This window comes from Thermobia domestica, unplaced genomic scaffold, assembly GCF_964235325.1.
Source record: "Thermobia domestica unplaced genomic scaffold, izTheDome1.hap1.1 HAP1_SCAFFOLD_1506, whole genome shotgun sequence".
In the NCBI taxonomy this organism is placed as follows: domain Eukaryota; kingdom Metazoa; phylum Arthropoda; class Insecta; order Zygentoma; family Lepismatidae; genus Thermobia; species Thermobia domestica.
The window spans coordinates 23,905-36,624 of record NW_027657216.1 but is presented as its reverse complement, the minus strand read 5'-3'; positions in this window follow the sequence as shown (position 1 = coordinate 36,624).

Genomic DNA, 12,720 nt, shown 5'->3' with positions numbered 1-12,720 from the left:
CGGAAAAACGGAAAACGGAAAATGTGATTTCCGGAAACCGGAAAACTCTTTTTCCGGAAATGGCCATCCCTAGTTTCGAGCCAACAATTATGGCGGAAACGAGAGTAGTCAGACGTTCCGGCTCAGATGATGATCGGTTTTGTGGCTTCATTGAGTTCATATGATGAAGATACGTATGGGCAGATCCTCTATTTTATAACATCCTTGGTTAGAACAATTAGCTTGGTGAAAGAAGAAAATAATTTTCTTTTTTAAAAAATCTTTGCTTTTTAGACTTTTATTTCCGAAAAAAATGGGAAAAAGCAGGTATTTCAGTGCAAGTGTACAGATATTCTAGAGGGGGCATTATATATATATATATATATATATATATATATATATATATATATATATATATATATATATATATATATATATATATATATATATATATATATATATATTCTAGGGGCTCAAAGCCCCCCTTGAACATGCCTGAATTCAACACTGCGTCAGATATAATCTGTTACATAAAAATTAGAATTTTCGGATATTAAAATGTACACTCCATAACTACACGGAAGCTAATTTGTGAGCAGACAAGTTTTAGAATAGTAAATTATCTGGAACATTATCATTATTAAGCATCTGAAACTTGAAGTCCGATGTGAGAAACCGTAATTTTCTTAACATCACAAGCTTAAATCGCTTGATATAAAAGCACGAAATTTGATATATGTGATTGTATTTAGTACTACTGTCATAGTATGCTATTGATTTGTATGAATTTAATGTGGATGAGAGGGAGAGAGACTTTGATTTGTTGGCATATCAATATTATTGGTTTATATTTGTCCCTTTTCAGCACAGAGGTCACTCCACAGTGGCGTGGCTAGGCTAATAATTGCTGTGTCGAAAAAGTGCGTGAACGTACGCACCCGGATATTATACGTATGTTGAATAATTGCGCCAGGTTGTCATTGGTACTGGAAATAATTTTCTGTTTTTAGCTGCCAAACGAGAAGCAGATTTAGACCGAGATAAGCAGTGATGATAATATAAAATCTTTCAACTTGGAGCTGACGAAGGACTACTGCTTTGAAGGAGTTCAACATAGAGTATAGGTTCCCAGTAATATTTGTCATTCTAGATCAGATGTTTTCTTCTAATTCAAATAGCTAATTCCCAGTGTTGATTAAACTAAAAAGAACCGAATTTGCATAAAAGCCCATCTGAGATTTTAAGATGGTCAGCGCATGGCGAATCTTTCTTTGAGTTTTTGCTGGTTCTCCAGTACTTTCATTCAAGATGATTCTCAGTTGTCTTTACGATGTATAGTGTACGCAACACTGCCAACCAGGGTGGAAAAAAATCATGATTTTTTTTTTAAAAAAATCATTTTTGTTGATTTTTTGATTTAAATCGATTTTTTTGATTTAAATCAAATCTTTCTCCTCGTAAATTACAAGTTGCGAACTGAAGAAAAAGCATTAGGAATTAGTATTAAATGCTAATTATGCCATTTAAGTGAAAGTATTAGGGTTGAATTTTGAATTAATCCCCAATTGTTAACCTATATCAATCCCAAACAATGTTTCTTAACCCTTTTAAATTACGGCTTTTTTTTAAAGGTAAATTATAGACTTTCAGTCAAGGAGCTACATCATCCCTATTTATCCTAGGATCATGGTTCATACCTCATCCTCTTCAGAATAGAACAGCCTTTGAAACGGTAACATTCACATTTCCCTACCGTGTCCGTGAAACGGGAAATTTTGAGAGAAAATGGGATTTTTCTGTTTTTTTTTTTTTTTTTTTTAAATTTTAATCCCCTCTGGACTCCCTTGTGTTGTTAATGCACATATCTCAAAATCAACTGGGAAATACTAAGGGATGTACTAAATGTGTATATAAAATTTCGAGCTATCTTTAATAGTAAGGGCGGGGAAAATATTTAACAATGAGTTAAGAACATCTCCACAATGTCCCAGATAACCCGCATGTAACATAAAAATTTCCTCAGACATCCCTATTTATCCTAGGGTCGTGATTTGTACATTATTCTCTTCAGAATAAAAGCGATTTTCAATCGTACCATTCAAATGTCTCCATCGTGTACCTGGGGCGGAAAAATCACAAAAAAGTGATTTTCTGTTAAAAATATCCTTTTTAACTTTTTACCCCTCTGGACCAACCTCCTATTTTAAGGTAGATATCTGAAACACTGAAAAAATACTAAGGGGTGCATTGAATAAATGTGCAAAATTTCAATCTTCTAGGTGCAAAAGTAAGCCCGCGAAAAATAATATTCCCCAAATACCCCCGATTCCCGTATAAAACAGGATCTGAGGTAAGTTTCCTGAAACATCCCTATTTATCCTAGGATCATGGTTCGTACATCATTCTCTTCAGAATAGAACAGCCTTTCAAACGGTACCATTCATATGTCTCCATCTGAATCGCAAAAAAGCTATTTTGTTAAAAATATCCTTTTTTTAAAATTTTCTCCTCTGGACCCCCCTGTTTCCATGCAGAGATCTGAAAACATCTGGAAAAATGCTAAGAGGTGCACTGAACGAGTGTGCAAAAGTTCAGTCTTTTGAATGCAAAATGTAAGCCCGCCAATAAATAAATAAATAAATAAATAAATAAAAATAATAATAATAGGCATAACAAAAAAAATATCTTTTTTAATTTATGACGTCATCACACACTGTCCCGACGCAGAAAGGCGTGAAAACATATGTAACATGTTCTATAATGCCTCCAGTCTTGAAAAAAAAAAAAAAAAAAAAAAACGAAGTAAAAAGGTTTATTGATACTTTTTTAATCGAATAATGAAGATTTGATTTTAAATAGAATAAAAATAGGTAATATAATTTAGAAGGTTAAGCATTAAGGAAGAAGTATAGCAATGTTTATCAAAATGACTAATTTTTTCACAAAAGTTACTGATATTTGGCAGGGGCATATTTTTAAAAAATTGGAACTAGCTTGAGGCACGAAATACATAAATTTCGCCGAAAGTTATAAATCTTTAAAAAAAAAATCGGAGAGGGAATAGGACCCCTCTAAATACGCCCTATTATCTGAGAACAAACAAGCTAACGCGCACACGAAAGAATTTTCGTCTTAAATGTCGATGGTGATTTCTCCGTTGGAATAGTTAACGACCTACCTAAACCTAAACCCATTGTTACAAAGAGAAGAAACCAGGATTGCTCTGTTACCCGTTCAAAACGGGATTTTCCTTAATCATCCAGTGCATGACAGTTCTTTTCATACTATGCTGTACATACTGTACATTTGAGTCTCCCATAACTAACTAACTAACTAACTAACTCTATGGCCTATGGAACCCGGAGGTTCAGTGCCGCGTTCACAAAAGCTCTCCACTGACTTCTATCCTTAGCTAATTGCATCCAGTTTCTATTTTGTATTCCTATCTCTGCGAGATCCATCTTAATATTATCCTCCCATCTGCGCCTAGGTCTTCCTAGTGGTCGTTTTCCTATGGGTCTACCAGTCAAGACTTTGAAAGCGTTTCTACTCTCTTCCATTCTAGCTACATGACCTGCCCACCTAAGCCTCCTAGACTTGACGACCCTAACAATGTTGGGTAAACCGTATAAACTATGTAGTTCCTCGTTATGAAGCTTCCGCCATTCCCCATTCTCGTTCCTCTTGGGTCCGAATATTCTTCTCAGGATCCTGTTCTCAAATACTTTCAGTCTATGTTCTTCCCTCAGAGTAAGCGACCATGTTTCGCAACCATACAGAACAACAGGCATGATTATCGTTTTATATATTTTAAGCTTCAAATTCCTCGACAGAATTCGCGACGACAAGAGATTTTGAACCGAGTAGTAACACGAATTCCCTGCTTTTAGTCGACATTTAATTTCTTCGTGAATATGATTTTCGTCTGTTAATATTGATCCTAAATATTTGAAAGTATCCACTTTATCAAAAGCATTATTTAATATTTTAACGCCTCCACAATTTGCCGTATTACGGTCCCGACGCACTTCCATGTATTTAGTTTTCTCTGCATTTACTTCTAAACCCATGTCCCTGCAAGCGTTTAATAAGATCTCTGCATTTATTTCTACTGTTCTCCTATCATCCCCTATTAAATTTACATCATCCTATGTTTGGTAATTTGAGTCTCCCATAACCGAAATAAAAGAACAGAAACGGAATTTTACTTTTTTTCCACTTTAAATTATTTTATTTCGAAATTGTGATTTAAATCAACGATTTTTATTTAAAAAATCAAGTGATTTAAATCTTGATTTAAATCGTGATTTAAATCAGACTAATTTAAATCAATCCACCCTGCTGCCAACTCAGTCTAGTTTTCTCTGTTAAGTGCTAGCCAATGCCAATGCCAATATTGTTTGATGACTGAAGTGTTTACCTGTTCACTTACCAGTTTCCACAGGGAATCGAACTTCAAATAACGCACAACTAACATGCGCACAGTAACAATTCGGCTTCGCAACATCTTTTTACGGTTAGACGTATTTAATTAACTTTTTTTTTTCAGTACAAGTCTATTATCAGTCGCACAAGGGTCGAATATATCTAAAAATGTAATTTTATCCTATGTTTGGTAATTGTCAGATTCGGCAACATTGATTTCCGTCCTTAGCACGTACTTACTTTCTGAACATTTTCTTCTATACAGTGATAAACGTGACTGGCAATGTTGGCGGCCGACAAAATTGCAAGCGACTAAATGTGCATGTACTTATTCAAAATACATTGAAGGGGATTTTGCTAACGTTAAAATGTCTGTGGTGACGGTGTGTGTGAATGGCCCCTAATTTTATTTATGCGCATAATAATATTATTGTATTCAAAAATGTGGGTGCTTCATTTGCAGTTTTAAGTTAAATGCATTTATTTGATTTGGTTTCATGTGCTTGAATCACTCTTGCCGCCTTAGATGTACTTGAGCGCGAACAGCGCAACCGACAAATTGACTTCTTTGAAACATACAGTAGTTCTCCCATTTTACATCACCGCAGTCTGCCCGCTTCAGCGCACGCTTCTTCCTCGCTACCCCATCTGACGTGCTACAATCTTAGTAGACGGCTATTTAAAGCGTTCGCAAAGCGTTTTTATTGCTCATGCGTACGCTTGGAATACGCTGACCATGTATTTAAATGCTGATCGCTAATCACAATGCGCTGCAAACGCGAAAGCAATAAAAACGCGGAGAAAACGCCAGGTCGAGCGTATTTGGCGCGTTTCGGAACAATAGACCACTTGCTATTTAAAAGATGTCTAAAGGAAGAAAACAAAGGAAAGACGTGTTGCCAGGTAAGGGGGTTTTAGCAAGAAACAGCTGCTTGGAACAGGCTTTGTGTAGAGTATTGGAGCTCTGCTATTATAGAACGGAACCTGGCAAAAAAGACCTGGAAACCCTGGCTGGCGCACAGTATTATTTGTAACTCTGGCGAAAGTAAAATTACCGAGTAGCCACCTCGGTCACGTTCGCTCTGGGGAAGGGGGTTACGCTTGAGACGTGTCGCCACATTTGGCCTAATCCTAGTTTCGCCTAACCAATTATCTGACACTTTTATGACAGATAAATGATAAGGTTTGTGTCCGCCATTTTAGGCGAAAGAAGATATCCTCGTTTGGCCTAATCCTCGTTACGCCTAAAATGGCGGACAATAAGAAAAAAATCGTGGAAATTCAATTAGAAGAAAATTATAAGAGAAAATTCCCTAGTATATGAAGAATTAAGAAATGCAAAATATATCGATTGATATTATATTAACTATTTTTGAGGAGTTCGGATTACTAAAACTCCTTTATGTATTTACTATGACCATGCATATATACGAATATATAATATATCGACAGTTCTCTTTCGATGCAAACGATTTATGGTATGCATTCCAAATCTTAAGAATAGATTTCATCTCAGCTCGAGTCTTCTATTAAAGAAAGAACTAGTACAACTTTCGGTTTCGAAATTGATTCCTAAATATTTAAAATTGTAAAAGATAACGAGAAATAGTTTTTGATGAGAATTCAGCTTCCGATAAACAGGTTGCATGTCTCACATCACTCTATCGCTGCCGGAAGTTATAGATATATTTTCTGTTTCAATATTGAATCTGCATAATTTGGAAATCTACAGTAATTTAACAATGTAAAAAGAAACTCACATGTAAGAGAACAAGATATGTTTTCATAACTTTGCTTACTGCACCGAACACCAGTAAACCCAGACGGCCACCCTACTGAATAAGGAATTCAGCCGGATAGTTAGTAGACAACGTTTTCTTCATCGTATGGACTTCAGAAGCCGATAAACCACGAGGTTACCACTTGTCATTATACATCACTGGGGTTAATGTCTTACGCTGGAAAAATGCCGTGACTGGACCATAAAAACGAAAAACGAAATTAAATGAAATCTTAGTTTTACGTCCCACGTTTATGCCGGTTAGGCTAAAGGAGACTGTGATGATGAGTAATGAATGAAAATGGAATGAAGAAAGTGGGAGGAAACGGGAGAACCCCGAGAAAACCCACGCACACGGTGTTTGTCCACCACAAAGTTCACTTGGCGGGGGCTGGGATCGAACCCGGGACCCCAAGCACCAGAGGTGAACGCTCTACCACTGACCATAAAAACGAGTAGCATGGTGCGATGATTCTCGATTTCAATCTCATCACGCCGATAGTGATCTGTAATTTGGCGCCAGCCCAACGAAATCATGTCAAGTTGGAACTGTACAAGATAATGGAGACTCCATGTTGATTTAGAGTATTTTTCTGTAAGCAGTGGTTTGGACCTTTGTAGGCTACATACTATTCACCTGTATTGTATCGAAGTACGAAGATCTTCAGAGTCAACTATATCTATTTATTTCTGCCATACGAGTGGAAGTGGAGTGTACCTGCAGGACAATCACCCTCGTAACAGATCCCGGTTGGTCACCATCTGTTTGAAGGACACTCTACTTCTTCCTGCTGAAACATCCACCGAGAAGCCCAGATTTCAATCTCATTGTACAATCCGCGGCAAAAAACCTGCAACATGAGCATATAAGTTTATTGTGAAATGACGAAGTCTTTTGCTCCAAAATAAGTGTGCAGGGGAGGAGGCCGAGGTTTATCTTGGCGTGATTCGTTCCACTTAGACGTTATGTTCATTCCCTGTGCTGTTAGGCGTAGTTTCACAATAAACTTACATCCTCATGTTGCAGCTTTTTGCCGCAGATTGTACATCTCAGAAACTTATGCTATGGACATTCCCGGTAGTATGTGAAACGAGTGGAAATTCAACTCAAAAGTTGTAATTTTAAAAGTAATAATAATTGAAATATATTTTTCTTCTTTCTTCGTTAGTAACACATTGAGATGTTTGAATTGTGGATTTATCCAAAGAGCAATTTGTCAGTGGAGCGATTTGTCTCAAATAATTCATTTCGGTCACAGTTGTCCATTGTTAAGTTATGAGCAAATTTAGGGATCTTTTGTCAGATCTAGCTCGAAATATTTACAAATTTCATACGAATTATAATTACAATAGAATCATAATAGGATCCCTTATAATGCATTAACAGTTTCAAAAAGGTATTGAAACTGGAATGAAATCTTCTGAAAGATCAGAAAAACCTACAATAAAATAACTTTTGCATCCACATAAGAAGAAACACACAAACTAAAGGGTGGTCCAACTACAATGCACGATGTTAATTGTAAATAAAACGCAAAGTTTTCAGAGAATAATCTTAATATTTTTTATTATGATAGAAGAATCTATGACAATTATGTGTGAAACAAAATATAGGCCAAATGCTCGCCACGGCTTCGATGGCAGACTTCTATCCGATGGTCCATATTTTCAACGACTCTGAGACATAATTGAGGTTCAATATCATTAATGTGCCGAATTATCGCATCCTTTAGCTCTTGAATTGTTCTTGGCTTATTGACGTACACTTTTTCTTTTAAATATCCCCACAGAAAAAAGTCCAATGGTGTCAAATCACATGATCGTGGCGGCCAGTTAACATCGCCCGACGTGAGACTACACGGCCATTGAATTTTTCGCGCAAAAGAGCCAATGTTTCGTTAACTGTGTGGCACGTGGCACCATCCTGTTGGAACCACATATCGTCCAGGTCCATATCCTCAATTTCTGGCCACAAGAAGTCCGCTATCATCTCGCGATAGCGAACACCAGTCACGGTAACTGCTTGGCCGACCTAATTTTCAAAAAAGTACGGCCCGATGATGCCGCCAGCCCATAACCCGCACCAAAGAGTCACTCTTTGTTGATACATCGGTTTTCAACAATCACTCGTGGATTTTCATTTGCCCAAATGCGGCAATTCTGCTTGTTAACGAATCCACTGAGGTGAAAGTGTGCCTCGTCGCTGAAGATGATTTTCTTTGTGAAGTCACCATTCACTTGTCCGTTCAACCAACCATTCGGCGTATTGACGACGCTGAAAATGGTCAGTAGGCTTCAGCTCTTGAGTCAATTGAACCTTGTAAGCGTGTAAATTCAAATCTTTCTTCAAAATTCGCACCAGTGATGATCGTGAGATGTTCAATTATTGGGCACGACGAGGTTGACGGCTCTTCTGCCACACTATCGCGAACAGCAGCAATGTTTTCCGCAGAACGAACTTGGCGAGCATGCACAGCTGTCTTCGCAATTCCTACAGACCCTGTTTTCTGAAATTTGCGCACAATTCTCCCGATTGTTGACACATTTGGTCGATTATGCTGACCAAGAACATCACGAAGTGCACGAAATGCATTTTGATTTGAACGTCCATTTTCGTAAAAGGCTTCAATAATCTTCACACGTTGCTCAATTGTGTACCTCTCCATGGTTGAATTTGCCAAACCCTGAAACAAAGAAATGTCAAATTAAGTTGGGCAAAAACCTTGACGTTACGGTGTGACACATAATTAACATTGTGCATTGTAGTTGGACCACCTGATATATTTCCTTTGACATACCGATTAGCAGTACCATTTGATCACACCTTTAAACAAAATTAACAGGTGTAACTTGTTGTTTTTCTTTCATCTCAAATACAGCCACTATACACTCTGTGAGGGCATTAATATTCTTAAAATGGAACTGAAAAATGACTGTACAATTGTTGAAACTTTTTTTCTGATAGCAAATAGTCTTATTACAAATTAGTTATGGCAAAACTAATTTGTATTTCTGTGTTCTTCACATAGTAGGGATTTTTTTTTTTTTTAATTTTCCTCCAGTTTTATCTCCACTATTTTTTATAGTCCGCCATTTTAGGCAAAACGAGGATTAAGCCAAACGAGTATCCTTATTTAGCTTAAAATGGCGGACATAAATCTTTTCTCTGTCATAAGTGTGTCAGATAATTGGTTAGGCGAAACGAGGATTAGGCCAAACGATGCAACATCCGCTTGAAAACGCATTCTCAAATAGCTACAGACTTACTGTTGCAAACTGTTACCATTATTTTGATATCAATATATACAGTACGCATATTCGTATTAGGAACTTCGCACGGCTCTCAAAAACCTTTCTCTCAAGAGGAGAAAACGTGCTACACGATATTCAATACTCTCTCTCTCTCTCCTCCCTCATCTGTTTCTTCCGTTTTGGGATTGGATGAGTGACTCATAGGTCAATTACAATTCGAAGGATATCCTCTGTGCATGACGCCCACGCTTTGCCAGATTTCATTCCTTGTTTTTTTACATTCCACATTTAGCACTCAAGTGAACGAACATTGTCTAGTCTGTAAGAGCATTATGGCTATCCTTCAAGGTCAACAGAAGCAATGCTTTCTGCTGTTCTTTGTTAAATTCTTCTGTACAAACTTGTGACTTGAGAGCTTATTTCTATGTATGGCTTGTTCAAGTATAATTATAGATATGAGTAAAACAGACATGTTCTCTATGTTGTAACTTCGTGAGACTGTGATAAATATTAAGTAGATTGTAAATTCAAATACATTGCGTTATGAAGCCCATGCATTAATTTATTTAGTAGTCTACAGTGGAGCATCATAGAGCGCACATCACAGCAATACTAAGTTCCAGTTCGAACTAAACTCCAGTAACTGTAATATGAATTACTTTCAAACACTTTTATTTCCACAGATTATATTTAAATTTTCGTTTTAACGTACTTATACAACATCAAGGTTATGAAGAACCGGACCTACTATTAACCTTTTCAGGACCAGCACGGATTTCAAAACAAAAATCGTAGACATTTACTTTGGCAGCCCTAGTACCCTTTCTAATTGTCACAGGGACATGACATAAACCGTATTTCATTGTAAAGCTTATGGAACAGATTCCGACGAGCTAACTTTTATTCCCGTGCCAAACCCGTAAAGAATTTTTCTTTAAATGAGACTTTTTGTTTTTGGAAATTTGTGAGAAGGGTGGCAACACTTACTTGTGCGCAGGAAAAAGTTTTACGTGTACGCCAGACATTTTATACAATTATGTAAAAAAAATGAAGGTCGAAAGTTCAATACCAAGTGCAAAAATTCCGAACGTGTTTCGTACGAAGATCACCCTGTACATATTTTTCAAAATATTTTGGTCTACCCTGACGTTGGCAGCCCTAGCGACGGCCCTAATTGTCACAGAGATATAAGCCATACCTCGTTGGATAGCGTATGAGACAGATTCCAACGAGGTAACTTTTGTTCCCCTGCCCCCGTGCGTACGACAAATAAGTGTTACCATAACCCCACAAACTTCGAAAAAGTGGATTTCCCCCCGACTTTTTGAATTTCTTCTTTCATGGATTGGATACGGGAGACACAAAAGTTACCTTATTGGAATATGTCCTATAAGCTTTTCAACGAGATATTTTTTATGTCTCTGTGACAGTTCGAGGCGTCGCTAGGATTGCCAACGTCAGGGTCCATGGAAATATATACAGGGTGTCTCAAAAGCCTCCTAACATAGGGCAACTTTGTTATCGGAGTTGCAACAAAACGTAAGAGGGGAAACAGTCTCCAAATATGCTGTTTTCAATCTAAAGTGAAGGAATTTTTTAAATCGGACCAGCCGTTTGGGCTGTACACTCTTTATGTGCCCATTGTTAAATGAAAATGAAACATTGCCATTTACCTGGACCCACAACATAAGTGAATGAAGTTACTGTCTTTCACTCTAACGTGTCGATGGTCAGCCCCATTTCAATCAACTTCATTCACTTATGTTGTGAGTCCAGGTAAATGGCAATGCCAATGTTGCATTTTCATTTAACAATTGGGCTCATAAAGAGTGTACAGCCCAAACGGCTCATACGATTTTAAAAAATATTTCACTTTATATTGAAAACTTGATATTTCCCCCTCTTACATCTTATTATAACTAATAAAAGTTACCTTATGTCAGGGGACTTTTGAGACATCCTGTATTCAACACCTTCCCATTCACTCGCAAGCCAAATGGCCATACACAGGGTATCACCAGTTAGTATGTTCCCCCAAATTCTGATGGGAATGGGAACTAAAACATACAACTTCCCCTCTGCCATTCCGCTGCAGGACCCCCGATATGGATAAAATGTACATCGTTGGAAAGTTTCATCCTTCCTGAAGAGATAAATCTAAATCGTCTCTCTAGGGTAATTAGGAGCCGAGCTACGGAGGTTTAAACTGCTGGCTCAGCCCCTGAGCCGTTGATCCTGAAAAGGTTATAATGTGCTTAAAACCTATTTCTTATAGTCTTGAATCTGGTGCATTAGACGAGTGTGGGGCAGTGATGACGCTAGAGACGGGGGCACTGGGGAGGGCGCTACTCTGATGGCTATCTATGCCTCGCAGACATGCTGTTTTGTAACGGAAGTCAAATAATATAAAAGAACCCTTTTCGGTATACAGAAAGTAGCTGCCACCCGTAAAATTTCTCTGCCCCCTTCCGCTCCCCGCAGGATATTAAAGCTGGCGTCCTCACTGGTCCGCGGAGTATCATGTAAGATCAATCCTTACAGTATAGGCTGTTCTCCACAACACTATCTCGCCGTTGAGGACTGGATTACAGGACAGTCCCATCCATCCTGGCTCAATAAAGATTTTTTGTGTGTGTGGGGGAGCTCCCGTACAATACGGGAAAGTTGCCAAACCTACTCGACAGGTTATATAATAAATATCTACATATGGTTATCAAAATAATAGAAGCACCTAGAGCTCAAAACACATAAGATACCTAGGTTTGGAGTAATGCCGAGCTGTTGGTAGTAGCGTGATATGGCAAGCTCTGTACTTCGTGACGAGCAGTAGAACGACAGTGTGCAGTGAACTGAACATATGTTAATAGTGTAAAATGAGCGAGCTCATAGATTTCCAAAGAGGGCAAATTGTTGGCGCTCTTTGTGATGCGAGCGTGACGAAAGAGGCAAGTGTTGAGTGCGTCGCGAGAACAGTGTCTTAAGATGATTTTATTGCTTACGAAACTTACGGTAAACAACTCACATCGGCCAAGAGAAAGTAATCAGAAAAATTACTTGCCCGGAAGAAATCGCTGATAAAGAGCAATATACTTTATCACGACCCGAGTGATAGCGCGAACATGCACCATGAATCACAGGGCACGTGTGATATGGTCGGATGAGTCATCGTTAAATTTACGTGGAAGTACACTTAGTTTCGAGCCTCTTCAGTATAGCTACAAGAATAGCTACACTCATAAAAAAATTTTCTGCCCCCGAAGAAATTTAAACTGGGGTCGTCGCTG